This window comes from Heterodontus francisci, unplaced genomic scaffold (genome assembly GCF_036365525.1).
Source record: "Heterodontus francisci isolate sHetFra1 unplaced genomic scaffold, sHetFra1.hap1 HAP1_SCAFFOLD_503, whole genome shotgun sequence".
Taxonomy (NCBI): Eukaryota; Metazoa; Chordata; class Chondrichthyes; order Heterodontiformes; family Heterodontidae; genus Heterodontus; species Heterodontus francisci.
The window spans coordinates 579,561-586,866 of record NW_027141682.1 but is presented as its reverse complement, the minus strand read 5'-3'; positions in this window follow the sequence as shown (position 1 = coordinate 586,866).

The window sequence follows — 7,306 nt, the reverse complement described above, 5'->3', positions numbered from 1 at the left end:
GCATGGGAGTAAGATCTGTTGTTTCTCTAATTATGGTGGCCTTCGGAATTCATTGCTGTGAGCTTCGGTTGAAAGAATCAGTGAAAAATTGTCACAGCGTATTTTAATTTAATCTGTTTAAACACACTCTCGGTTCTCATTCACTGTTCTTACTGTCAGGGCCTAATTTCCTTTTTGTCTGAGGTAAAGTGTTTCTGAGGGTCTCAGCATTTGAGCTCACTGCTAACATCAGTCTGAAATATCTTCAATTTCCTTTCTAATTGATATTGTATTTCTAATCTGGCTTCATGTCACAAGTTCTATCATGTTCCACTTTCCAAACACATTCTGAAGAATTGTCTCCTGAATTCCTTGTTGGATATGTTGAAGTTTTATAACCCGCTGTTGAATTTTGTCACTGGTCATGATTTGGAGGATGGTGCATTTTATCAGGAGGATATGTGAGCTTGTTGGACTGCTGATGGTTTAGTTAGTACCTGCAGACTTCAGGTCAAGTAACCCGCACAATATCAGCACACATACATGCTCAGACAATGGGGTGGGGTATTCCATGTGGCGGTTGTGGGGTGGGGGAGTGGCGGGGAGGGGGGCTGAACGAGTGAATCAGTATCTTCAGGAGATTTGGAGACAGAAATTAGAGGGAGAAGTTTAGCTACATAGTGTGTGAATATTCGAGTGAATATATTTTGAGAGACTCCGTTGGTTCTGAGTCACTGTTCTCACTGGCAGTGGTTCAGTTCCTCTTTCTTTGAACTGAAACTCCTTCCAGTTGAAACCATTGCTTCCACTATGATGCCTTAGTGCTCTTACTATCCTCTTTCATACTTGCAGTTTTCAGAATGTTTGCTTATTTTTCCATCTCTATTCCAACTTACATTCGATTTAAGGTTCCTTATGATATTTGTGAACGTGTGTGTGTGTGTGCACTGCCTGTACAAATATATGTTTCTAATTAATTCAGACACTGCTCACATCGATGAAACTATAACTCATCTTCCTAATTCAGCATGCTAGACTTGAGCACATCTCTGAGATATAGATCTGCACAGTGAGCGGAGACTAATATCCTTCAATAAACACAGTGTTTCAGCTGTCCAATGTGCTCAGAATTTATCTCCCAATCTCCATATTTTCCATTCACAATTCCCACAGTAAATGCTTCCATCCATTCTCTAATGGAGCTCCGATTCCCATTGATGGTCTCATGTGATGCACAGTGTTTGTACACACTCTGCAGCCAGTACCTTCCCTTTGTCTTTCAGTGACAATGTCATTTAGCCATAAAATGGATACTTTATGTTTTTGAACAACGTGAAGCACATTTTTGTGCTATTTGATGCAAGAGCATGTTTTGATATTCGCCATGGAGTACAGACACTATGTTGAAAAGGACATCTGTATAGTACTCATGTAATTAGAATTGTTGAGTCTGAAAGCCAGGAAGAAGCCCATTTGGCCCCTCGCCTCCATTCCCGCTCTTTGTATGAGTTGTTAAATTCAGTCTAACATCTCATTTTTTGCCCATAACCCTGCAAATTAATCCTCTTCTATACATTTCCAATCACCTTTTGAAACGTCCTATGGAATGTGATTTCACCACCTTTTAAGTTCCAGATCATAACATCACTCTGAGTCAAACTATTCTCCACATTTCACTTCTAGTTTTTTTCCCAATGTGTTCCAGTTATGAAATGTGGTTAAAACCGACTTGCCCTTGGAAACAGCTTCCCTCTTCTTTCTATTTGGAACACACAACCACACGAAGTTGTTAAAGGAAGTTGCTTAGCTACGTTCCAATGCAAATTGGATGATTGACTGCGAAACAAGGGAATAGAGGGATTGGGTGAAAAACTGACATGAGATGTAAGGTGTGGAGTGTGAACGATGGTACTGAATAGTTCGATCGAATGGTCAATTTCTCTACTTTGTTTATTCTTTCAGGGGATGTGGGCCTCGCTGGCTTGGTAAGTATTTTTTGCCCACACTTAATTTCCCTTGAGAAGGTGGTGGCGAGCAGCCTTCTTGAACTGCTGTCGTCCGTGCGGGGTAGATGCACCGACAGTGCTGTTCGTAAATGAGTTCCAGAATTTTGACCCAGTTACAGTGAAGGAATGGCCAACATAGTTTCATATCGGAATGGTGTATGACTTGGAGGGAGAATTGCAGGTGATGTTTACGATGCGCCTACTGTCCTTGTCCTTCTCAGTGATAGAGGTCATGGTTTTGGGCGGCGCTGTCGAAGGAGCCTTGGCGAATTGCTGCAGTACATCTTGCAGATGGTGCACACTTGCCACTGTGCATCGGTGGTGGAGGGAGTGAATAGTTGTAGATGGGGTGCCAATCAAGCGGGCTGCTTTGTCTTAGATCGTGTGGAGCTTCTTGAGTCTTTCTGGAGCTGCACTCATCCAGGCAAGTGGAGAGTATTCCATCACACTCCTGACTTGTGCCTTGTAGATGGTAGACTGGCTTTGGGGTGTCAGGAGGTGAGTTACTAGACACAGAATTCTCAGGCTCTGACCTGCTCCGGCAGCCACAATATTTAGACGGTTATTCCAGCTAAATGCCCGTGATTGGTAACCCGCAGGAGGTTGATAGTGGGGGATTCAGTGATGGTACTGCCATTTAACGTCAATGGGAGATGGTTCGACTCTTTCTCGTTGCAGGTCGTCTTGGCCTGACACTTGTGTGACGCGAATGCTACTTGCCACTTAACAGCCCAAGCCTGAGACTTGTGTTACAGGGCCCTGTGATTTATTTAAAACATATCTGTATATGCCACGCAATTCCATGTGATGCAATTACATCATCAAAACCCCTCATGGTTTTGAATATGACTATTATATATTCCCATAACCTTCTCTGATGTCACGAAAACAATCCCAGATTCTCCAATCTCTCTCTATAACTGAATCCCTCAGTGATAGTATCATCCAATAAATCTTGTCTGCACTCTCTCCATGGTATTGGCCATTTTCCTAAAGTGTGGTGCTCATAATTGTACAAAATGTTCCAGATAAAGCCTAAACAGAGATTAGTAAATAGTTAGCATAACTTGCTTGCTTTATGTATTCAACAGCCCTATTTTGAAAGCTCAGAATTCCATACGTTTTCTCAATTGCTGTATACAGTGCAGGAATGCATAACTATTGGACATCATCTTATATGTCCACTCATTGACAGACTGAGATGTTATGTGGAATATTTAATAAATGTTTGCACTTGAAGTAACTTGAATTTAATACTATTCGTAAATGCAAGCATGGAGATTTAGACTGCTACTGCACCCAAAGTGGTGATTTGTACAAGAATTAATTAAGTAATCGATTGAAAGAGTATGATTAAGATTGCCAAAATGTATGTTCATTCCATATGTTCAAAGCGAAGTTTGATTCTGATACACTGTTCTTGGTGTCAAGAATTAAGCTGCTGTCTGTCTCAGGTGAACCACTTCTGATCTGAAACTACAGGTTTCCGTTGCAAACACTTCCTCGCACTGTAAACTCCATTTTGGTCTGCTTTCTCATACTTTATCCATCGGCATTTATTTTTTCTTCCCCACTCCATGCAGGTGGCTCCCGAGTTGTGATGTTTGTGACCGTTAGGACAGTCTCACAGTAAAAGACTGGTTTCTAATGAATTCAAACACCAGTCGGTACTCATTATTTAGAGGAAGCCTCCTCTTTCAGTTTGCTGGAGTTGGCCACATCATTGAAATATAGACCTCTAGAGAAGGCAGTGACTAATGGCCGTCAATAAACACAGTGCAGCAGCTGTCCCTTCTTCTCAACAGTTATCACTTAATCTCCATTATTTTCAATCTCAAACCCTACCCTTAATCCAACCATCTATTCTGTAAAGGAACTCCGACACTTGGGTTAAAATGCTGCTCCATGGTTCACTATTCCTATCCTCTCTCCTGATTATTATGTAGCCTTTAAGGATAGAGACCAGACAATCTTACTCCAACTACTGTTCTCCATTGTCTGACTATTCCAACACTCAGCTGTATGTCTTTGCATCCTCCACCCCAGGAACCCCAAATGATATTTTACAGCATTCCATTCGAAGTTTTATCATCCCTCTATGTGCAAAACTCCATCATTTAAAAAGTAGCTCTTTTCTCAATTATTATAAATCCTTTATCACTGCTTAACTGCCCATTTGCAAGAGGGAACTCATTCTCCCCAGTTGTTCTCCCCTTGTTTAAGAAGGGTAGCAGGGATAATCCAGGTAATTATAGACCGGTGAGCCTGACATCAGTGGTAGGGAAGCTGCTGGAGAAGATACTGAGGGATAGGATCTATTCCCATTTGGAAGAAAATGGGCTTATCAGTGATAGGCAACATGGTTTTGTGAAGGGAAGATCATGTCTTGCCAACTTAATATAATTCTTTGAGGACGTGACAAAGTTGATTGATGAGGGAAAGGCTATAGATGTCATATACATGGACTTCAGTAAGGCGTTTGATAACGTTCCCCATGGCAGGCTGATGGAGAAAGTGAAGTCGCATGGGGTCCAGGGTATACTAGCTAGATGGATAAAGAACTGGCTGGGCAACAGGAGACAGCGAGTAGCAGTGGAAGGGAGTTTCTCAAAATGGAGACGTGTGACCAGTGGTGTTCCACAGGGATCCGTGCTGGGACCACTGTTGTTTGTGATATACATAAATGATTTGGAGGAAAGTATAGGTGGTCTGTTTAGCAAGTTTGCAGACGACACTAAGATTGGTGGAGTAGCAGATAGTGAAGGGGACTGTCAGAGAATATGGCAGAATAAAGATAAATTGGAGAGTTGGGCAGAGAAAGGGCAGATGGAGTTCAATCCGGGCAAATGCGAGGTGATGCATTTTGGAAGATCCAATTCAAGAGTGAAATGTACAGTAAATGGAAAGGTCCTGGGGAAAATTGATGGACAGAGAGATTTGGGTGTTCAGGTCCATTGTTCCCTGAAGGTGGCAACGCAGGTCAATAGAGTGGTCAAGAAGGCATACGGCATGCTTTCTATCTTCGGACAGGCTATTGAGTACAAGAGTTGGCAGGTCATGTTACAGTTGTATAGGACTTTGGTTCGGCCACATTTGGAATACTGCGTGCAGTTCTGGTCGCCGCATTATCAAAAGGATGTAGATGCTTTGGAGAGGGTGCAGAGGAGGTTCACCAGGATGTTGCCTGGTATGGAGGGAGATAGCTATGAAGAGAGGTTGAGTAGATTAGGATTATTTTCATTAGAAAGACGGAGGTTGAGGGGGGACCTGATTGAGGTGTATAAAATCATGAGAGGTATAGACAGGGTGGATAGCAAGAAGCTTTTTCCCAGAGTGGGGGATTCAATTACTCGGGGCCACGAGTTCAAAGCGAGAGGGGAAACGTTTTGGGGGGATATGAGTGGAAAGTTCTTTACGCAGAGGGTGGTGGGTGCCTGGAACGCGTTGCCAGCGGAGGTGGTAGATGCGGGCACGATAGTGTCTTTTAAGATGTAACTGGACAGATACATGAATGGGCAGGAAGCAAAGAGAGACAGACCTTTAGAAAATAGGCGACAGGTTTAGATCGAGGATCTGGATCGGTGCAGGCTTGGAGGGCCGAAGGGCCTGTTCCTGTGCTGTAATTTTCTTTGCTCTCTTTGTTCTTTGTTCTTTGTTCCCCGAAGCCTTCTTATAATTCTGAATCCCCTCCATCACATGTCCTTCTTAAACTGCACTGCTTCAAGCAGAACTTCCCACATTGTCCAATTTCCCCACATAACTGAAGTCCCTCATCCCTGCTACAATTCCAGTAAATCTCCTCCCCACACTCTCCAAGGGTTGACATCCTTTCTAAGGTGTGGTGCCCTGAACTGGACACGATGATCCAGTTGAGGCCTAACCAGTGATATGCATTTTCTTCAGAATAGCCTCCATTTTTTTTGTACTATGCACCATTATTTTTATAAACATGTATCCTATTTTTTAAACAGATTGAACAACTCTCCTCATAATCTTGCACTCTTGCTGTATGTGAAGTATGTTCCTGACTTCCCTGTGACATTTTATCGTTTACGCCATATCACCTCTCCTCAATCCTCCATAAATAGTGCATCACTTCATCACTTCCATGCACTAGATGTCACCTGTCCTGTGTCAGCCCATTTCAGCACTCTCTTGGAGCCCACCTGAAGTCTGCAGTTGACCTCCTCACTGTTTACTACAATTTCAAATGTATTGCATTAACAACCATGCCACAAGGTTAGGGCAGTACAGTGGCGCACTGGTTGGCACTACAGTCTCACAGCTCCAGAGACCCGGCTTCGCTTCTGGGCTCTCGAGTTTGCAAGTTTTCTCTGTGACCGTGTGTGTTTCTGCTGGGTGCTCTGTTTTCCTCCCACAGCCAAAGACTTGTAGTTTGATAGGCAAATTGGCCATTATAAATGGCCCCTAGTGTAAGTGGTAGGAGAATAGTAAGAATATGGGATTAATGTGGGATTCGTATAAATGGGTGGCTGTTGGTCAGCACAGACTCAAAGGGCCTGTTTCAGTGCTGTACCTCTCGAAGGTGACTTGATTTCAGACAATATCAATCTGGAAACTGAAAAGGAAAACAAGAACAGGAGGAAGCCATTCAGACCCTCGAACCTGTCCTGCCATTCCGCAAGATCATGGTTGATCTGTGATCTAACTCCATAGACCCGCTTTTGCCCCATATCTCCTAATACCTTTATTGAACCAAAAGTCATCAATTTCATACTAATATTAATAATTGATTGAACATTGATTGCCAATTGCAGAATAGATTTCCAATCTTCTACCACGCTTTGTGTGTTCAAACATTTTCTAATTTCACTCCTGAAAGCTCTATATTTTGGACTCTGTCCCCTAGTCTTAGACTCCCCCACCAGTGGAAATGATTTCCCTCTATCTACCCAATCTGTTCCCATTTGTTTCTTGAACATTTTGATCAAAGCAACACTTAAACTTCTTATTTCCAGGGAATCGAGCCCTCGTTTCTGTCAACTATCCTCATAATTTAACTATTGGAGACCAGCTTCACAGATGCCAGACTTCATCCAATTCGATTAACTCCACGTGATATTAAGAAACGACTAAAGGCACTGGATACTGCAAAAGCTATGGGCCCTGACAAGATTCCGGCAATAGTACTGAAAACCTGTGCTCCAAAACATGCCGAGCCCCTAGCCAAGCTGTTCCAGTACAGCTACAACACTGGCATCTACCCTGCAATGTGGAAAATTGCCCAGGTATGTCCTGTACAAAAAAGCAGGACAAATCCAACCCGGCCAACTACCGCCTCATTAGCCTCCTCTCAATCA